General features: G+C 39.7%; 1 long non-coding RNA gene across 1 annotated transcript; it reads right to left on the bottom strand.

Moving 5' to 3' along the window:
- Window positions 1–772: 772 nt before the first annotated feature.
- Window positions 773–11480, bottom strand: LOC127321981 (uncharacterized). The gene is made up of 6 exons (XR_007864462.2): window positions 11101–11480; window positions 10915–11011; window positions 10673–10749; window positions 9714–9789; window positions 9434–9546; window positions 773–967 (listed from the first exon to the last, which is right to left on the bottom strand). It is a non-coding gene; the product is annotated as an uncharacterized lncRNA (long non-coding RNA).
- Window positions 11481–21288: the final 9808 nt, after the last annotated feature.

Genomic DNA, 21288 nt, shown 5'->3' with positions numbered 1-21288 from the left:
TCTTGTTGGGTCAATGATGAGATAAAATAAAGCCATTATATTTTTGTGGGTTATGCTTTAGAGACTACCGCTTTTACACTGAATAGAGCATCATCATGATCCGTAGAAATGACACCATACGAGTTATGGCATGGGTATGAACCCTAATAGTCCTTTCTTAAATTTTGGTATGCATAGCATAAGTAAATAAGTTTACAACCAAAATCGGATGAATGTCTTTGTTGGTTATCCCAGAGAATTGATTGGGAATTCTTCCCACTATGGAGACAAAGACAAAAGTGTTTGTCAATGTTTCTTATTTCCAAGAAATTGTTTCTAGCGAAGTTTTTGAGTGGGAGGACAATAGAACTTGATAAAGTTTATGAACCTGAGCATAATGATCAGAGTAGTGCAGCATCGGAATTGGTTCCGGAAGCGGCCACGACGATCATGGCTCCCATGACTACAAAGTGTTTTAGCCATGGAGATCGAAGTACATATTGAACCTTGTAGGTATGGTTTACTTTGTGATCAAATAAATGATTTGTGGACAAAGGATTGATTTCGAACAATGATAAACCAACTACAAACAAAGAAGTTATGATGGGCCCTGACTCCATTAAAATGGCTATAAACCATGAAATCCAAGATAGATGAATTGTGGGGACCCCGGACTAGCTGTCCGAAATTCCCTGTTATGTATACAGTTCACGATCCCATGATCAGTGCGCCGTGAACACATAACCGAACTGATATCAAATTACACCATCCATTACAAAGCGGAATAAGAAAATTACAACATGGTCACATGACCGATACTTACATAATAGCCTCGAAGGGCCTAACTAAACATCAGAGTAGCATCATCACTTCAGCAGCGCAGTACCCAAGTCATCTGCCATAACCCTACAGGCAACTGACTGGGAAGACGTTCCTAGCTCGCATAGATGTCGTCAACTCCTTCTTCATCCATCGTGTTCCTCCAAGTCTGGCCAAGTAAATAGCCAGGGAGAAAGCCGTGAGTACAGTTGGAATTGTACTCGCAAACCATCAAGAAGGTACTTTGCAAGAGTGCAAGATAACAAATGCTAATCTAAGATGACAAGAGGGAAGAGCTAATTTCTCCAGTGGAAATAGCATGAAGAAGAGAAGTAGTTTCTCTTGTGGATATAGCATATGAAAGAGTAATAGTTTCTCTTGTGGATGTAGCATCCCAACATCCCAGTTGAAGGGGACACTAAGAAGATCATATGACATCTCTATATCTTTGTTGAAGAAGATACTTCAAAAGAGTTCCTATGACATTGATGGCGTGTAACTCACACGTTCGTTGGGAACCCCAAGAGGAAGGTATGATGCGCACAGCAGCAAGTTTTCCCTCAGAAAGAAACCAAGGTTTATCGAACCAGGAGGAGCCAAGAAGCACGTTGAAGGTTGATGGCGGCGGGATGTAGTGCGGCGCAACACCAGGGATTCCGGCGCCAACGTGGAACCTGCACAACACAACCAAAGTACTTTGCCCCAACGAAACAGTGAGGTTGTCAATCTCACCGGCTTGCTGTAACAAAGGATTAACCGTATTGTGTGGAAGATGATTGTTTGCAGAAAACAAGAGAACAAGATTGCAGTAGATTGTATTTCAGTAAAGAGAATTGGACCGGGGTCCACAGTTCACTAGAGGTGTCTCTCCCATAAGACAAACAGCATGTTGGGTGAACAAATTACAGTTGGGCAATTGACAAATAAAGAGAGCATGACCATGCACATACATATCATGATGAGTATAGTGAGATTTAATTGGGCATTACGACAAAGTACATAGACCGCCATCCAACTGCATCTATGCCTAAAAAGTCCACCTTCAGGTTATCATCCGAACCCCCTCCAGTATTAAGTTGCAAAGCAACAGACAATTGCATTAAGTATGGTGCGTAATGTAATCAACAACTACATCCTTAGACATAGCATCAATGTTTTATCCCTAGTGGCAACAGCACAACACAACCTTAGAACTTTCTGTCACTTGTCCCGGTGTCAATGCGAGGCATGAACCCACTATCGAGCATAAATACTCCCTCTTGGAGTTACAAGCATCTACTTGGCCAGAGCATCTACTAGTAACGGAGAGCATGCAAGATCATAAACAACACATAGATATAACTTTGATAATCAACATAACAAGTATTGTCTATTCATCGGATCCCAACAAACGCAACATATAGAATTACAGATAGATGATCTTGATCATGTTAGGCAGCTCACAAGATCCGACAATGATAGCACAATGGGGAGAAGACAACCATCTAGCTACTGCTATGGACCCATAGTCCAGGGGTAGACTACTCACACATCACACCGGAGGCGACCATGGCGGCGTAGAGTCCTCCGGGAGATGATTCCCCTCTCCGGCAGGGTGCCGGAGGCGATCTCTGGATCCCCCGAGATGGGATCGGCGTTGGCGGCGTCTACTGGAAGGTTTTCCGTATCGTGGCTCTCGGTGCGGGGGGTTTCGTCACGGAGGCTTTAAGTAGGCGGAAGGGTAGGTCAAGAGGCGGCGCGAGGGCCGGACCATAGGGCCGCGCGGCCAGGCAGGGGCCGCGCCGCCCTATGCTCTGGCTGCCTCGTGGCCCCTCTTCGTCTCGTCTTCGGACTTCCGGAAGCTTCGTGGAAAAATAGGCCCCCGGGCGTTGATTTCGTCCAATTCCGAGAATATTTCCTTACTAGGATTTCTGAAACCAAAAACAGCGAAAACAAAGAATCGGCACTTCGGCATCTTGTTAATAGGTTAGTTCCAAAAAATGCACGAATATGACATAAAGTGTGCATAAAACATGTAGATAACATCAATAATGTGGCATGGAACATAAGAAATTATCGATACGTCGGAGACGTATCAGCATCCCCAAGCTTAGTTCTGCTCGTCCCGAGCAGGTAAAACGATAACACAGATAATTTCTGGAGTGACATGCCATCATAACCTTGATCATACTATTTGTAAAGCATATGTAGTGAATGCAGCGATCAAAACAATGTATATGACATGAGTAAACAAGTGAATCATAAAGCAAAGACTTTTCATGAATAGCACTTCAAGACAAGCATCAATTAAGTCTTGCATAAGAGTTAACTCATAAAGCAATAATTCAAAGTAAAAGCATTGAAGCAACACAAAAGAAGATTAAGTTTCAGCGGTTGCTTTCAACTTGTAACATGTATATCTCATGGATATTGTCAACATAGAGTAATATAATAAGTGCAATAAGCAAGTATGTAGGAATCAATGCACAGTTCACACAAGTGTTTGCTTCTTGAGGTGGAGAGAAATAGGTGAACTGACTCAACATTGAAAGTAAAAGAATTGTCCTCCATAGAGGAAAAGCATCGATTGCTATATTTGTGCTAGAGCTTTGATTTTGAAAACATGAAACAATTTTGTCAACGGTAGTAATAAAGCATATGTATCATGTAAATTATATCTTATAAGTTGCAAGCCTCATGCATAGTGTACTAATAGTGCCCGCACCTTGTCCTAATTAGCTTGGACTACCGGATCATCACAATGCACATGTTTTGACCAAGTGTCACAAAGGGGTACCTCTATGCCGCCTGTACAAAGGTCTAAGGAGAAAGCTCGCATTGGATTTCTCGCTATTGATTATTCTTCAACTTAGACATCCATACCGGGACAACATAGACAACAGATAATGGACTCCTCTTTTATGCATAAGCATGTAACAACAATTAATAATTTTCTCATTTGAGATTGAGGATATATGTCCAAAACTGAAACTTCCACCATGGATCATGGCTTTAGTTAGCGGCCCAATGTTCTTCTCTAACAATATGCATGCTTAACCATAAGGTGGTAGATCGCTCTTACTTCAGACAAGACGGACATGCATAGCAACTCACATGAAATTCAACAATGAGTAGTTGATGGCGTCCCCAGTGAACATGGTTATCGCACAACAAGCAACTTATTAAGAGATAAAGTGCATAATTACATATTCAATACCACAATAGTTTTTAAGCTATTTGTCCCATGAGCTATATATTGCAAAGGTGAATGATGGAATTTTAAAGGTAGCACTCAAGCAATTTACTTTGGAATGGCGGAAAATACCATGTAGTAGGTAGGTATGGTGGACACAAATGGCATAGTGGTTGGCTCAAGTATTTTGGATGCATGAGAAGTATTCCCTCTCGATACAAGGTTTAGGCTAGCAAGGCTTATTTGAAACAAACACAAGGATGAACCGGTGCAGCAAAACTCACATAAAAGACATATTGAAAACATTATAAGACTCTACACCGTCTTCCTTGTTGTTCAAACTCAATACTAGAAATTATCTAGACCTTAGAGAAACCAAATATGCAAACCAAATTTTAGCATGCTCTATGTATTTCTTCATTAATGGGTGCATAGCATATGATGCAAGAGCTTAATCATGAGCACAACAATTGCCAAGTATCACATTACCCAAGACATTAATAGCAATTACTACATGTATCATTTTCCAATTCCAACCATATAACAATTTAACGAAGGAGAAACTTCGCCATGAATACTATGAGTAGAAACCAAGGACATACTTGTCCATATGCTACAGCGGAGCGTGTCTCTCTCCCATAAAGTGAATGCTAGGATCCATTTTATTCAAACAAAACAAAAAACAAAAACAACCGACGCTCCAAGAAAAGCACATAAGATGTGATGGAATAAAAATATAGTTTCAGAGGAGGAACCTGATAATGTTGTCGATGAAGAAGGGGATGCCTTGGGCATCCCCAAGCTTAGACGCTTGAGTCTTCTTAATATATGCAGGGGTGAACCACCGGGGCATCCCCAAGCTTAGAGCTTTCACTCTCCTTGATCATGTTGCATCATACTCCTCTCTTGATCCTTGAAAACTTCCTCCACACCAAACTCGAAACAACTCATTAGAGGGTTAGTGCACAATAAAAATTAACATATTCAGAGGTGACACAATCATTCTTAACACTTCTGGACATTGCATAATGCTACTGGACATTAGTGGATCAAAGAAATTCATCCAACATAGCGAAAGAGGCAATGCGAAATAAAAGGCAGAATCTGTCAAAACAGAACAGTTCGTATTGACGAATTTTAAAATGGCACCAGACTTGCTCAAATGAAAATGCTCAAATTGAATGAAAGTTGCGTACATATCTGAGGATCATGCACGTAAATTGGCTTAATTTTCTGAGCTACCTACAGGGAGGTGGACCCAGATTCGTGACAGCAAAGAAATCTGGAACTGCGCAGTAATCCAAATCTAGTACTTACTTTTCTATCAACGGCTTTACTTGGCACAAAAAAACACAAAACTAAGATAAGGAGAGGTTGCTACAGTAGTAAACAACTTCCAAGACACAAAATAAAAACAAAGTACTGTAGGTAAAATAACACATGGGTTATCTCCCAAGAAGTTCTTTCTTTATAGCCATTAAGATGGGCTCAGCAGTTTTAATGATGCACTCGCAAGAAATAGTATTTGAAGCAAAAGAGAGTATCAAGAAGCAAATCCAAAACACATTTAAGTCTAACATGCTTCCTATGAAAAGGAACCTTGTACACAAATAAATTCATGAAAAGCAAAATGACAAGATCAGGAAGATAAAACAAGTGTAGCTTCAAAAATTTCAGCACATAGAGAGGCATTTTAGTAACGTGAAAATTTCTACAACCATATTTTCCTCTCTCATAATAATTTTCAGAGGCATCATGAACAAACTCAACAATATAAGTATCACATAAAGCATTCTTATTCACATGCATAAAAGTATCATTACTCTCCACATAAGCATAATCAATTTTATTAGTTGTAGTGGGAGCAAATTCAACAAAGTAGCTATCATTATTATTCTCATTATCAAATATAGGAGGCATATTGTAATCATAATCAAATTTATCCTCCATAACAGGCGGTACTAAAAGACCAATATCATTATCATAAATAGGAGGCAACGTATCATCAAAGTAAATTTTCTCCTCAATGCTTGGGGGAATAAAAAGATCATGAAAACCAGCTTCCCCAAGCTTAGAACTTTCTATATTATTATCAACAATGGTGTTCAAAGCGTTCATACCAATATTACTACCAGCATGCAAATAAGATTCCATAGGTTTTTTAATTTTCGCATCAAACAATCCATGTTTTAAATCAGGAAATAGAAATAGAAGCTCATTCTTGTCCATTATGCCAAACTAGTGAAATAAAAACATGCATGATATTAAGTAAAGTAAAACAAGTAACTAATTTTTTTGTGTTTTTGATATAGCAAACAAGATAGCAAGTAAAGTAAAACTAGCAACTAATTTTTTTGTATTTTGATTTAGTGCAGCAAACAAAGTAGTAAATAAAACTAAGCAAGACAAAAACAAAGTAAAGAGATTGAGAAGTGGAGACTCCCCTTGCAGCGTGTCTTGATCTCCCCGGCAATGGCGCCAGAAATCTAGCTTGATGGCGTGTAACTCACACGTTCGTTGGGAACCCCAAGAGGAAGGTATGATGCGCACAGCAGCAAGTTTTCCCTCAGAAAGAAACCAAGGTTTATCGAACCAGGAGGAGCCAAGAAGCACGTTGAAGGTTGATGGCGGCGGGATGTAGTGCGGCGCAACACCAGGGATTCCGGCGCCAACGTGGAACCTGCACAACACAACCAAAGTACTTTGCCCCAACGAAACAGTGAGGTTGTCAATCTCACCGGCTTGCTGTAACAAAGGATTGACCGTATTGTGTGGAAGATGATTGTTTGCAGAAAATAGTAGAACAAAGATTGCAAGAGATTGTATTTCAAGAAAGAGAATTGGACCGGGGTCCACAGTTCACTAGAGGTGTCTCTCCCATAAGACAAACAGCATGTTGGGTGAACAAATTACAGTTGGGCAATTGACAAATAAAGAGAGCATGACCATGCACATACATATCATGATGAGTATAGTGAGATTTAATTGGGCATTACGACAAAGTACATAGACCGCCATCCAAGCGCATCTATGCCTAAAAAGTCCACCTTCGAGTTATCATCCGAACCCCCTCCAGTATTAAGTTGCAAAGCAACAGACAATTGCATTAAGTATGGTGCGTAATGTAATCAACAACTACATCCTTAGACATAGCATCAATGTTTTATCCCTAGTGGCAACAGCACAACACAACCTTAGAACTTTCTATCACTGTCCCAGGTGTCAATGCAGGCATGAACCCACTATCAAGCATAAATACTCCCTCTTGGAGTTACAAGCATCTACTTGGCCAGAGCATCTACTAGTAACGGAGAGCATGCAAGATCATAAACAACACATACATATAACTTTGATAATCAACATAACAAGTATTCTCTATTCATCGGATCCCAACAAACGCAACATATAGAATTACAGATAGATGATCTTGATCATGTTAGGCAGCTCACAAGATCCGACAATGATAGCACAATGGGGAGAAGACAACCATCTAGCTACTGCTATGGACCCATAGTCCAGGGGTAGACTACTCACACATCACACCGGAGGCGACCATGGCGGCGTAGAGTCCTCCGGGAGATGATTCCCCTCTCCGGTAGGGTGCCGGAGGCGATCTCCTGGATCCCCCGAGATGGGATCGGCGTTGGCGGCGTCTCTGGAAGGTTTTCCGTATCGTGGCTCTCGGTACTGGGGGTTTCGTCACGGAGGCTTTAAGTAGGCGGAAGGGTAGGTCAAGAGGCGGCGCGAGGGGCCCAGACCATAGGGCCGCGCGGCCAGGGCAGGGGCCACGCCACCCTATGCTCTGGCTGCCTCGTGGCCCCTCTTCGTCTCATCTTCGGACTTCTGGAAGCTTCGTGGAAAAATAGGCCCCTGGGCGTTGATTTCGTCCAATTCCGAGAATATTTCCTTACTAGGATTTCTGAAACCAAAAACAGCAGAAAACAGCAACTGGCACTTCGGCATCTTGTTAATAGGTTAGTTCCAGAAAATGCACGAATATGACATAAAGTGTGCATAAAACATGTAGATAACATCAATAATGTGGCATGGAACATAAGAAATTATCGATACGTCGGAGACGTATCAGACATCTCTATATCTTTGTTGAAGAAGTTACTTCAAAAGAGTTCCACAACATAAAACACTAGGATGGGGTAACCCAATTTTATTTATCCTTCCCGACCATCTCCATATGGTCGACACATCCTTTCCCGTTCCCTTCCGGTACTTCAAAACAAGTTCTTTCCTTTCCTTTGTCAAACAATTTTGTAAAACAAAACTCATCAGGCTAAGCAACAGCCATTCCAACCGTCCATGACCGCGGACACGGCTATTCGAATAGATTTGACTCTGTAGAGTTTGCACACTTTCCCCACAAGATCCGCGAGTTCATCATGTGGGCATCATCCCCGCATATCAACTATGCCATGACAAAAACTCGGACATAGCCTTTCGCCTATTCGTCTTAGCACGGGATCCTACCCTATGGAGTATGTACCTCCCCGGCACCGTGGCAGCTCACCTCACTTTGAGCGTGGCTCCACCGCCAAGCCAGGAGACCCATAGTGTCTTCCGGACGGGTCAGCCCCAAAGGCCTCCCGTTATACTATTGTCTCCACCAACGACAATCCGGATTCAGGGGTAACCTTACCCTTATATAGTTGTGCGGTGTCCCATGTTAAGAAGAACAAACTACGAGCTAAGCCCCGTCCCACTCCAGGGTAATGTGGTTGCGCGGGTTAATTGTCACGGGTGAATACTTAGATGCCAAAGTTTTCGAAAACAAGATTTTCTTTCCAACCATCTTTGCCAAGATCCTTTCCTTTCATAAACACACACTTGGGTAAGTCCAACTCACCCAAGGTTTTCATAAAACATTTACAACAAGGTAAGCCTTGAGGGGTTCCCAACCTAAAGTTTCATGAGTTGAACTACTATTGCACTACGGCCGAGATGAGAGTCATCACGCCATAGATGGTGTGAAAAGGAGTAATGGAGTGGATCATACTTGCTTAAGGTAAGCATGTACTATGACCACACAAGGAGGATTATACTTTCAGATTTGTGGTGCTAAATATACAACTTAGATAGTGGATTATCACTATCCAACATACTCTCCAATGGGTACACGGCATACTCCTCTCAAGTTGAGAATACACCAAGATCATGACATTGATACCTCTATACTACAAAAGTGGTGGGTGTAGTGTAAGTCATTATCTTGAGATGGAACATGCTCAAGTCGAGCATACAAGATAACCAAGAGGAATAGCACGGCCATGATACCATGCATCCCATAATCACAAAGACAATAGTGGAGTATCACCACTAGGGAGTACTCCACTAGCAACCATACATATATGACAATAATAAGGAGAACAACACACATAGAACCAAGGTGCTTTGGACATCAACAAATGACATCCAACTAGACACTGAATCAGAGGTCAAAAGATGGCTTGCCTTGGCTTATTTGTCCCTGTACTTCTTCAACTCCATCAATATAAGAATTCCAACAATATAAATAATCTTCTCATCCGATTCCACTTCTTCTTCTTCTCCGGAATTGTTCGCATCTATCGCCGGAAAATATAAAAGGAACACAATCAATCACATTGCATCAACAAGACAACATTCAACAATCAACAACTAACCATGCAGCCAAGGTATAACATACTAAAGACCTATAGACACCACAAAACAATTTTTAAGAGTTTTAATTTAGAAAACCCCATTTAATTACCTAGTAAAGGTATGAGTGCATCACAACTTAGCAATTGCCTCTCTCGGTTATCACCATGGTATAAACCAAATATCCCCTGGTAGATAACATCATAAAGATGACAAGTGCATTAGTTTGGCAACAAAAACATTCACATTATAATTTGAAACATTTTTGGAAAAGCGGGCAATCATACTCCCTATTTTAAGAAGCTTACATAACACTACACAAGAATAGGAGCAATTGATATGCCCCACCATTTGAAGACTTAAGCAAAACAAAAGAGCTAAAGTTAAATTGCAGAGGTTTTGTTTTGCAAGCATAAAACAAAGGTTGCCCATCTCTACTAAAAAGAGTTGGTCAAGGGTTTTAAATAAACCAAAAAGTTTTGCTTCAACAATGCATGTCACACATAAACATTACTAACAGCAACAAATATGTATTAACAGAGACTAATAATATTTTTCCTATATAGCCAGTACTAATACAAGACAAACCCAATTGGAATCACCCAAAAATATTAAACCTACAATTTTAGGAATTTCTTTGAATCTGACTGTACAGAAAACAAGATCTGTAAGCCATAAATCGTAGAAAAATCCTAAAAATATGAGGCCACTGGCATTCGAAAGATATTTAAACAGAGATTCACACACAATTGGATTTGGGTTCAAATTGTTTCTGAAACTCTCACAATTGGATTTACAAGTTTACTGCATGTTTTCACCATTTGCTTTAACTATGGAGTTGCAGAACAGATAAAGGTTTGAATCTTGTTTGAGATGATTAAGAAAACATTCAGTAATCCTACAGAATTGGAATCACACAATTAGGTTCAAAAATGGATTTTTGATGATTTAAAAGCTAACAGCCATGTCTGCAGAACACACAGAACAAGTATAATTCTTCAAAAATCATAAACAAATCATAAAAATATTAGGTCAGCTGCATCTGAAAGGTATTGAATAGGTGGTTCTTACCCAATTGGTTTCATTCAAAAATTCGTTTCCAAGCTTCTGGTTTAATTCGACAAAGTCAGATCTGACCAGATCTTGATCTGTGAACCATTTCAATTTCAGGAGGTCATTTGAAGTGAAACCAACGCAAAAATGAAGGTACTGGAGGGGGCTTTCACCCGCAGTTGAGTTTGCTCAAAAAGGTTTTGTAAAACGGAAGAAATCTAACAAACAGTGATTCTGCATGTTTGCAGAACTTTATTTACCATGCAAAATCCGTAACGAATTTGAGGATGAGACCAACGCCAAGTTGTAGATCTTTTCAATACCTATCTGCGGAACTTTGAATCACTCGATTTGGATCTGCACACGAGATTTGGCGGATTTTACAAAATCGTTCCAGAATCTGAAACAGCAAGATAGCAGAAATTACTGCAAGGTTTTGGACGAACTTGGGTCAAGAGCTTCAGATCTGAGGATTGCTCAACCTTCTCCATGCTTGGACCAACATGCACCTGCATCAAGATCCAATCTTGTGAGAGGAGAAAGGAGAAATAGGGCTGGATTCATCTAGGGTTAGGGGAGAAGAGAGTGAGAGGGATGCTCTCATGGTGAGGATGAGCTTGATGGAGGAGGGGAGCTTCATCTAGGTGCCTTTCCATGGCCATGGCCGGCCATGGTAGCTAGGTGGAGCAGGATTTCGTGGGGGAGAGGTAGGAGAGGAGTGTGAGTGAGTGGTGGAAGGAGTGGAGAGTCAAAAATGAGAAGCAAAGGAGGAGGGGGTGGCCGGCCAAGCTCCTTTTATAGAGGGAGGATGGTTGGCTGCCTCCTCATTGATTGGGCTGGTTGGGAGGCTGCTCATTTAGTGATTGGGTTAGGTGGGAGGCAAGGCTTGTAAGAGAAGAAATTGGAGATGAAGAAATTTCAGCTCATGCATGCCAAGAGCTTGGCATGGCCGGCTACTTCTTGATATTACAAGAGGACAAGCAAAGTGCAATACCATTTCATGCATGTCGGCCAAAGTTGAGTGTAGGGGATGATTAGCCAAAAGTGGCTTCGGGATGTATTCAAATTTGGGAAAGAGGTGACAATAAACATTGGTGCCCATGTTGAGAAATAAAGTACTTTGATCAAATTGTCAATTTGGCCAAGAGATGATGGTGGTGATGATGGTTTAGATAATGGTGGAGCAAGGCTAAGAGAGATGGTGAGTGAAGTAACCATATACTCACAAGGATGAATATATTGACATAAATCATCAATTCATGAGGTCAAGGTGATGATGGAAAGAAATGGAGGAGTGAGGTATGTATGATGAAATATAAGTTGCTCTTCAAATAAGAGGTCAATTGGGATTGATTGGAAAGTATCAAATGGTCATCCATTTGATCAAGAATTGGAGAATGGAGGGGATTCAATGTGGTAGATCAGAGAGATACACAAGATGTGCAAGAGTTGTCATTTGAAATAGAACTCAATTGAAAAGTATTTGAAACACCTCAATTGTCTAAGGACAATTGGGAATGAACTCAAGTGGAATGGAGTTTGAAAATGTTGAGAGAACTAGTTGGAACATAGAAGTTCAAAATGTTCTACTTACTTTCTCAAGTGAAGTAGAGTTTTCTCAAATTTAAAGTAATCAAGAAATGGCATAGGTACCATAAACAAGCCTTTTGTTAAAAATAAGGCAAGATAGAAACTAATGTTTTAGAAATCAGCACTTGGTAGAAATGGGATGAGAAACAAAACCCATTTCAGTTTCTTGTTTTCTTTGAAGAATTATCTTGAAAAGATTTAATAAGACTAGAAGTAGTTTTGTGATCAAAACTAGAGAAGGAAAAACAATAGGATTTTTGAGAGAGAAAACTAATTTAGGGAGAAGTGTTCTCAAGGGTAGATGATGGCTACAAAATGTACCCACCATTCCCACTCTTGGTTTTGTGAAGATTTAACTTGAATAAAAACAAGAGGTAAAATTGAAGGAAGTGATCTAGTGTTGAATCATTGAATAGGGTACAAGATCAAGTTGAATATATGAGCTGCAAGGATAGACTGAGACATGCAAGACGTGGAGGTTGAAGAGGGTGTTGCATAGATGAGATCCATGCATTGAAGTCAACAATAACAGTTGTGGGTGCTTAGAGATCAATTTCCAAAGTCTGGACATTTTAAGCCTGTCAACACAGATGGTCGACATGGCCTCAAAACCAACAAGAATGAGTGGGTATAAGAGAAGGATGTAGCTAAGGGTAGATGATCCCAAGTTTTGAATTAAGTATGATTGAGCTATCTTGTACCACAAAGAGGAAGATCATGATGGCACACTCATGTTATCATCAGAAGAAGAGCTTGATGTAGTAAGAAGGAAAACAATTCTTCCTAAGCCACACATGTGTTTTATTTGGTGAGTTGCTGGTTTAACCACTAGAGGTGTTGTTCTTTGAGGTGGCTCAAGACAAAACTCAACAAGCAATCAAGACAATACATCTACCAACAGATCAAGGCAATTCATCACAACAAATAGATCAAGGCAATTCATCTAATTAGTCTTTTAGAAAAAAAAATTGTTCCCCCTAATTTTTGCAATAAGGACAATTAATCAAGGTTGCAAAAGTTGGGGTGTTATATGAATACTTTTTGGAAGTAAATGGATCTATAAAATTGATGGACTTGGATGAAATATCATTGAAGAAGCTCGACTTGTCGAAAAGTTGTTTACGACAAAGTTCAAAGAGTTGACTACGATAAGATTAGATCTTCCGTAGCAATGCTTATAGTCTATGTGGATTATTCTAGTAATCACTACATATTTCTTTTATGAGATATGCTAGTAGGATGGCAAGATACATTACTTAACAGAAGTGTGTATTAAAGGTGTATACAAGATACAACCAAAAGTTTTGCTAGTCCATGGAATACTAGATAGGTATACGAACTTCAATTGGATGAAGTAAGTATCGCGGAGTTGGAATCTTCACCAGATGAAATCTTCAAAGAGTTTTTGATTTCATCAGAGACGATGAAGAGGCTTGCATTTGCAAGAAATTAAGTGGGAGCGCTGAGACATATTTATAATACTTTATGTAGATGACATATAGTTGGTTATAAATAATGTAATTATATACTTGATTAAAAGATTTCATTGAGAATTAACTTCAATGAAAGGATATGGACTGAAACAAATTTAGTGTCAAGATCTATGAAGATAGATTGAAACACATAAATAAGTTTAAGTCAAAGTACATAGGATGGATATTGAAGTAGTTCAATATAGAAATATTAAGGAAATGTTCTTGTCATGTGAAGGTTTAACAAGACTTGAGTGTATCTGACACTCGATGAGTAAAAACACATGAGTGATTTTAGATCATGAATAATATGTACAAAATCAGATATCTTATGCTCTAAAAGTTAGGAGCATATACCAGAATGATTCATGTGATGAGTATTGAACAACAGTAAGAATATCCTTGAGTACTTTAGAAGAACCAAGGATATATATATATATATAATTTTGTATGGAGAAATGACAAACAAATCGCTGTAAGGTGTTGCACCGATATTGGTTTTGTCACATATAAAATACAATTTCAATCTCAAATTTGACAAAGTGTTGTTTAAAAGGTAGCACAATGAACTAGAAGTTGTCTATGTTAGATTTAGAAGAGTTCTAAATATTGTGATGGATTCTACAAACGAAAGGCAGAGTATGTCATTGATTTGACAATGACTGAGGATGTTACGTCAAAAGGTTCTTTGAAAACTTGGTGTAGTTCCGATAGTGTCAGAACTTTGAAGCTATATTGTGTATGACAATATTAGTGACATATTTCAGACCGCGGAATTAAGGTTCCACCAGAAGACCAAACATATTTAATGCCGAGTCATTTGGAAATGAGTGATGCGTTAAGACGCAAATGAATTACAAAATACATACGTTTCTGAGCGTGTCAGATCCGTTGACTAAAACCTCTCCCGTGAGCAAAACATGATAAAACACCGGAAGGCCAAGGTGTTATATCTTTACAAATGTAAACTATATTATTGACTCTAGTGCAAGTGGGAGACTGTTGGAGATATGCCCAAGAGGCAATAATAAATGGTTATTATATATCTTTGTGTTTATGATAATGTTTACATACCATGCTATAATTGTATTAACCGAAACATTGATACATGTGTGTTATGTGAACAACAAGGAGTCCCTAGTAAGCCTCTTGTATAACTAGCTTGTTGATTAATAGATGATCATGGTTTCGTGATCATAAACATTGGATGTTATTAATAACAAGGTTATGTCATTATATGAATGATGTAATGGACACACCCAATTAAGCGTAGCATAAGATCACGTCATTAAGTTTTTTGCTATAAGCTTTCGATACATAGTTACCTAGTCCTTATGACCATGAGATCATGTAAATCACTTATACCGAAAAGGTACTTTGATTACATCAAACGCCACTGCGTAAATGGGTGGTTATAAAGGTGGGATTAAGTATCCGGAAAGTATGAGTTGAGGCATATGGATCAACAGTGGGATTTGTCCATCCCGATGACGGATAGATATACTCTGGGCCCTCTCGGTGGAATGTCGTCTAATGTCTTGCAAGCATATGAATAAGTTCATAAGAGACCACATACCACAGTACGAGTAAAGAGTACTTGTCAGGAGACGAGGTTGAACAAGGTATAGAGTGATACCGATGATCAAACCTCGGACAAGTAAAATATCGCGTGACAAAGGGAATTGGTATCGTATGTGAATGGTTCATTCGATCACTAAGTCATCGTTGAATATGTGGGAGCCATTATGGATCTCCAGATCCCGCTATTGGTTATTGGTCGGAGAGAAGTCTCAACCATGTCTACATAGTTCACGAACCGTAGGGTGACACACTTAAGGTTTGATGTCGTTTAAGTAGATATGGAATATGGAATGGAGTTCGAAGTTTTGTTCGGAGTCTCGGATGGGATCCAGGACATCACGAGGAGTTCCGGAATGGTTCGGAGAATAAGATTCATATATAGGAAGTCATTTTCTAGGTTTGAAAATGATCCGGTATTTTCTCTGGAACGTTCTAGAAGGTTCTAGAAGAGTCCGGAAGAAATAAGGATGGAAGGTGAAGTCCCAGAGGGACTCCACCCACGTTGGCCGGCCAGCCTAAGGGAGGAGGAGTCCCAAGTGGACTCCCCACCATGGTGGCCGGCCACCCCACCAAGGAAAGGGGGGAGTCCCACTCCCCCTAGGTTTGGTCACATGGAAGGTTTTTATTGGGGTCTTATTCGGACACTTTGACCTAAACCTTGGGGCTTCCACCTATATAAAGAGGGGAGGAGAGGGGCTGGCCGGCCACCACAACATCACCATGGCCGCACCCCTCAAGGCTGCCCTAGCCGGCGCCCCCTCTCCCAAACCCTAGCGGTTCCCTCCTACCTCTCTCTCCCACATAGCTTAGGCGAAGCTCTGTCGGAGATCTCCACCACCACCGCCACCACGCCGTCATGCTACCGGGATTCCGAGGAGGATCTACTACTTCCGCTGCCCGCTGGAACGGGGAGAAGGACGTCGTCTTCATCAACACCGAACGTGTGACCGAGTACGGAGGTGCTGCCCGATCGTGGCACCGTGATCAAGATCTTCTACGCGCTTTTGCAAGCGGCAAGTGATCGTCTACCGCAGCGATAAGAGCCTACTCTTATAGGCTTTGGAAATCTTCAAGGGTTAGTCTCGTTCATCCCCTCGTTGCTCCCATCTTCTAGATTGCATCTTGGCTTGGATTGCGTTCTCGCGGTAGGAAATTTTTTGTTTTTCTATGCAACGAATCCCTACAATCCCAACCTACGGCAGTGTTCTCCCAACACCCGCCAGGCTCTATCAAGTCCGTTGGCGTGCAGGACGAAAAAGATACAGCTGACTTCCCCAGAGCCATTATATATCTTATGGTTTACGCGATATGTACGGCGCTAGAATCACTGAACGGCATTGGTACTTAGTCCTAGATGAATAGTACCCATGCAATGGAACCTCCACCATAAACACATACCATGGTTCCATTGCCCACCACATAGTCATATTCATAATTGTAAAATAATACTTTGCTTTTCAATGCAAGAGTGATAAGTATAGTACTTGCATATAGTTTGATAAAAATAATCAAATGACATGAGCAAGCGATGAACTTGCCTTTCTTGACTGCAAGATTATGCAGGCAAAAGCTACGATACGTGATAACTCCAAATTCTGAAATACCATTATCGTCCGATAAGGACAATGTTTAAAGAACTGGCAAAGATGCTATAATGCCTATTATGAGATGCAATCGCCCCGAGCATAACCTAACCCCGATGATTTAAGATTGGGTTAGTTGTAAAGATTTCTTTAGGGTGTGTTGCATTTTTAGAATGGTTCTCAAACAAGGTTATTATTAGGGTTGGTGATATTAATAGCATAAACAAGTAATATAATGTATTATAACAAGCATACACATAAAGGAATAGTGATTGCATAAGAAATCAAGAGTAGTTGTCCATTTTAAGTTCTACCGGACATGGTTGGTGATTACTTATATTATACTTCAAAAGAATAACTTTTTAAGAACAGGTTAAATAAGAATAATAACTACTATAAATAGAAGCTATGGAATTCTGGGGTTTACGATTGGATTCATTTAGTTTCACTAATAGGAACTAGTTGGTTCTTAACTTGGAATGGATTTCTATATAGCAAGTTTTGGTAGGTTTATTGCTATGGTTTCTTCTAAGCATCATATCAAAGGATGGTTATCAAGATGGTTCTATAAGTTAGCTATTAGGGTTTACTATGGTTTCTCATTTGCTTCACTAAGTAACCTCTAATGGCTTCTAAACTAGATGGTTTATTATTTCTTAAATAGGGTTTAGTTGGATAGGAGCATGTGTTGTGAATTGCTACACAAGGTTGATACTAGGGTTCATCATTATGGTTCTACTAGGATTTGATGGTTGAGGTTGATTCTAATGGTATGGTATATAGGAGTGGTGATCAATGGTACTAATCCAATTAACAAGTTAGGGTTTGCTCCTAAGTGATACTAGGGAATCATATAGGTTTTAACTAAGAATAGGGACATGAAATGATAATCTCATGGGACTTGGTTTTCTGCTAGTGGATCATAAGCATGCATTCAATTGTTGCTTATTAGGGTTCTATATGTTAAGTAAATCTCACATGATCACATGTGACACATAACTAAGGTTTTAGAGTTGCTTCTAAGGTGGAATGATCACATGAAATAATGGGATCAAGGTCTTACTCAAATTGAAACTAGGGTTTCTAAATTATGGTACAACTCCTAACTAATAATTGTCAACAAATGTGTGGTGACTAATTACTTTGAAACAAAATTAATAATGCTTTGGCATTTTATTAGTTTCACAATAATTAATAATTAAGGTAACTCTTATTTAGGTTTAATTTAGAAATGAGGGTTTAATAATTGTTATTAGGTTTTTTTAGTATTTAAATTTTTAACTAAAGATGTTTAAGTAAACAATTGTTGGGCTACCAAAATAATATTGGCTTTTAATATTTTCTTGAGTTATTACTATTTAAAGAAAATAGAAAATAGTAATATGCAAATTAGGGTTAATGAATTATCACTAATATTTAAGTGGATGCAATTATGATAAAGAAAATTAATCTTAACATTTTACTTAGTGACTGAATAGTTAAAATTTAATTTTGGAACTTCACTAATTATTGAATTCAAATTGTGTTTTAAATAAATGAAAAGGCATAATTAATAAAGTTAAAAATAAGTGAATTTTTATTTTGACACACATTTTTATTTTATAATTTATTTGAATAGAGTTTATTTTTGTGAGCATTTTGATATATTATTTATATTTTTCTGAGCAACAATGAATTTTATTTATTTTGACCAATTTTCAGTAATTTGCTGGTTTTTAAAAATAAAGAGAAATACTATTTATACCGACCTGGATCTAACCCAAGTGACCGACATGTGGGTCCTTTGACCAGGTCAAATGCCACGAGGGCAAAGACCAGTCAACTATACCTAGAGACCCCACCAGCCACGTCGAATTCGCCAGAGATGCGCCGGTGAGCGACGACGACGGCGTTCTGGCCACCCCGCGAGCGCGCGAAGTATACCAAACGAATCGCCTCTTCCTACTAAGCATGATAGTGGTGACGCCGCCACGAAAAGGTCACCGGAGCTAGCTCCGGCGTGTGTCTCCGCGGCGGTGCACGCCGGTATGATCTCGAAATCGAGCTACAAGCGATGCCGAGAAGGATTGGAGGGTGCTAGAGGTGCGCAATCTCACCAGGAAGCGATTGGAGTGGTCGATGGTGTCGATGGTGGACTAGAGCTGGCCCTATTTCGCCATTCCCGGTGATGGCCGGAGAAAAGGGAACACAGAAATTGGCGTCGCTCCGAGCTCCCCTTCTCGATTCCCTCCGCCAGGAGGATCTACGGCGTCAGGCGCATCCAACGAGCTACTACACGGAGTTTGGGGTGGTCTCCTCCGTCGAATTCGTCCTCGACTCCGACGACAGTGCTGAGACGATGCTGAGGGTTTGGGAGAACTAGAGAGGGATTGGAAGGGCAGCGAAGAACAAGGACTACACGACGATGCCACAGGGGTATTTATAGAGCTAGGGAAGCTCTCTAGCGGCGGCACGACGACGGAGATGGCCGGGATGTGTCGGTGCGTGAGGTGCACGATTTGGGCACGAATCGGGACGCACTGAAGATAAGACGGACGCGAGATCGACAGTGTGCGGTTCTGGAGGGTTTGGTGACGTCCGGGCCGAGGTTATCCGCAACGAGGACGTGGCCGGGGCTCTTCTCTGCGCCGTCGTCCCCGGAGAGGAAGACGACGACGCCTCCCTTCTTTCTTTAACGCGAAGCATTACAGCGGGTTGGGGTGGCTTCCTTCTTGGGCTGGCTTGGCAACGTGGGCTGCGGTGGCCTGCTGCGGCTGCTAAGCAAGGTAAGGCTTTCCCTCTCTTTTCTCTTTTAAATTTCTGTTTTGAATTTTGTTTTCTATTTTCTTGTTTGAATTCAAATTTAAATTCTGTTTTCTTTTGCAGGTTGTAAATTATTTGAACATCAAAACAATTTGATAAGGATACTCATTGTGTTGTTTTATTCAAACAAATATGTAACCTTTGATTAAATTTGTGTTGTTGTGAAGGGTATTCAATATTTCAAGTAGATATTGGTTAAGTGTCTGTCTGAATTACTTTTATTTAGAAACCAAATATATTCCAATGGTTTGAAAATTTATAACCTCTGCATGATAAACTCATGATTAGATTTTACTAGTACTTAGTAATATGGATTGTTTACATATTTTAATTATGGCTAGGGTTTAGCGAATGGTAAAGGAAATGGGATTGGTTCATGATTTTATGTGAATAATGGTTTTTAGGGTTTAATAAGAGTGGTTGCATAAACTCTATATTTTCTAGTCTTGCTTAGCACTTATAGTTTGAATTACTTAGAATAAATCCTAAGCTCATCCTGGTTAATTCAATTGCTAAGGTGATGGTCCAAACTATAACACATTATTCCTATTGGTCAACTAATCAATTATTTGGAATATCAAATAGGATTGGATATTGGTTTCACTCTACTCCCCAAATGACATTTAGTTCTAAAGTATGTATGGCTTGGCTTATACTTGTGATCCATGATACACAAGTTAGGGTACAATATTTTATGTGGAGTATGTCCTATGTGAAAGGGTTTAGGGTTTTGCACAAGCTTCACTAAATGGAAGTATAAATAAGCATGAGGTATGGCAGGGTTCTACTCATAATCCCAAGTGGTACTTGGATTGAAATTCAAAGGTAGTCTAGGGTTTTGGTTTATGTTTCATTAATTAAAACATAAATAGAAATGGGGTATGGTGGTGTTCTACTTAGGATCCCAATTGATTCTCAATTTGGATTGAGATATAAGCATGAGCTATGGTTCTACTTAATTGGCTAGGGTTACTCTTCCTCACTTAAGTAAGATGCTTGTATCAAGGCAATGCTAGATTGTCTCAGTTATTTGGATAAGCAAGGTTTAAATACAATATCAAGAATACTCTACACAAGGCATGAGGATTGGTCTGGGTGTAATTGTTAAGGATCTATCAATTTATGGGGTGGATGATATCTGATTATCTCACAATTTTATCTTATCATCTAAATCAACAAAGTAAGATCATGCATTAGACATGATCAACTTATTCCTCACTAATCTCTCTTCTCTAATACTTCTCTTAACACACTCACTTAGATTCTTAGGGTTTATGATCATCACCCAATTTGTAATGATCAAAGTATTGGCCTCATAATAATTCATTAGTGAATCATGGTTCTCTTCTCCAAGATCAAGTGTAAGTCAATATACTTGAGTATACCTCTTTAGGTTGAGCTCTTTTGAATAGTTAGGATTACTCTAGGGTTTATGATCATTACCAAGTTGTAATGATCATAATACTTGCTTCTCTTGGATCACTAATCCAACAAGTTCTTACTTACCACCAAAGGTTGGCTAGGTCAAGTAGGGTTTAATACTTGACTTGTACTCCTTATAGCATTAATTAATATCAATGGCTTACCTCACTTAAACAGGGTTTGA

This window comes from Lolium perenne, chromosome 2, assembly GCF_019359855.2.
Source record: "Lolium perenne isolate Kyuss_39 chromosome 2, Kyuss_2.0, whole genome shotgun sequence".
NCBI classification, from domain to species: domain Eukaryota; kingdom Viridiplantae; phylum Streptophyta; class Magnoliopsida; order Poales; family Poaceae; genus Lolium; species Lolium perenne.
Note: the sequence above shows the minus strand (reverse complement) of the source record. Positions and strands in the feature narration are given on the sequence as shown.